We start from the raw sequence: 1,402 nt of genomic DNA on the forward strand, positions 1-1,402 counted from the left end.
TGGTGGACTGAAATGTCTTCTGCTGATGGAAGCCGTGCCTTGCCACAGGCACAGGGGACATCTTCCAGTTTCTGAACAGATGAGAGACCCATGAAATTCAACAGCTTGGTTTTTACTTTAGCAGCGTGGTACTAAGCAAAGGAAGCAATGCAGAACCAAAACAGGCAGCTCCTAGCACAGCAACGGGGGTCAGTCAGCCCCATCAGCTGGGGTCAGGAACTCAGGGCAGGGATTTACTCTGTAGTAACTGCAGCTTCTGAAAACATCCAACCTCATACAGCACCAGTATGAGATCAGGGCTGATAACATGTGAACATGCTCTTCCAACCAGCATACGTGCTAAACCCCCACACAACTGAGCGCCCTGTGGCATGGAAAGCAAAAGCACTATCTTAAGAAATTGGTTTAGAGGTTTCAAGGAGCTCCAAAAGTGCATCTGACACCTGATGTTGGGGTGTAGATGAGGAAGGACATGGGCAGAACGAGAAGAGGAGTGACAGCAGAAGGGCCAGGTGGCTGCAGACCCACAGTCCCTGAAGGCTTTCCCCCAACCCTGCTTCACCCCCAGCCTTGGATTTGTCTCTCAGTTTTGTCCACACCATGCAAGGCCAGGCACTGCAGGTACCAGGGCTTAGCACCACCATGGTATGAACAACAACAACATGCAGACCAACTAATGGTAACTCCAGTCAAATTTCTACAGCAAGATCAGGACACTGGACAAAAGAGTCCTTAGAAAGTTGAGATCACACGAAAAGAGTTTCATGAGAATGCTCCCTCCTGTAGAAAGTGCCTGCTTTGTGGTTCACCAAGTGCTAAAGCCCATCTTTGTGTAACTTTTGAGTAAAGCAGATGAACACCCAGCTCTCTGGGACACTGCCCACTTTTTTTGCTGTAGCCCTAAAGCAGAGACACCAAATCTAACCAGCAATCATTTTGTGGCATATTGGTTTGCCCCAGGCTCAAATCCAAGTGACCTGGAAGTGCCAGCATTGGTCCTAGGCAGGAAGAGCAGCTCCACAGTGCCCACAGAGGATATTTCTACCATGGCCATGCCTCCACCCAGGACTGAGATGCACAGTTCCTGTCATCTGACTCCCCAGCCTTATGGGCTGAAGCCAGTCTGCTGCTATTTACTTGCCTCTGGCAATGAACTGAGTCAGTCTTGAGATTCATTATACTAATGGTAAACATCAGCAGCAAGTCACTGTCCAGTTTTCCTGGAAAAACCTCCCAGGACTGCTGGGATCAAAGTCTGATCTCCCACAGAGCAGCCTGTGGAGTTTTGAGCATCTAATAAAGTGTGTGGATTTGTTTTATGAGTTACAGTGTCACAGGTGTGAATAACCAATACTCAAACAACCTCAGCTTCATCAGACAAACCATTCCTGTCCTTCTCATA

The 1,402-nt window shown here is 48.4% G+C and overlaps 1 protein-coding gene across 1 annotated transcript in view; it reads right to left on the bottom strand.

Annotated features, from left to right (window-relative positions):
- LOC114070724 (uncharacterized protein PB18E9.04c-like) overlaps positions 1 to 1,402 on the bottom strand; it is a 15,685-nt gene that overhangs the window by 12,679 nt on the left and 1,604 nt on the right. The window lies entirely within an intron of this gene.

Source organism: Empidonax traillii, unplaced genomic scaffold (genome assembly GCF_003031625.1).
Source record: "Empidonax traillii isolate 1590-97213 ecotype Southwest subspecies unplaced genomic scaffold, ASM303162v1 scaffold1670:size75979, whole genome shotgun sequence".
Classification (NCBI taxonomy): domain Eukaryota; kingdom Metazoa; phylum Chordata; class Aves; order Passeriformes; family Tyrannidae; genus Empidonax; species Empidonax traillii.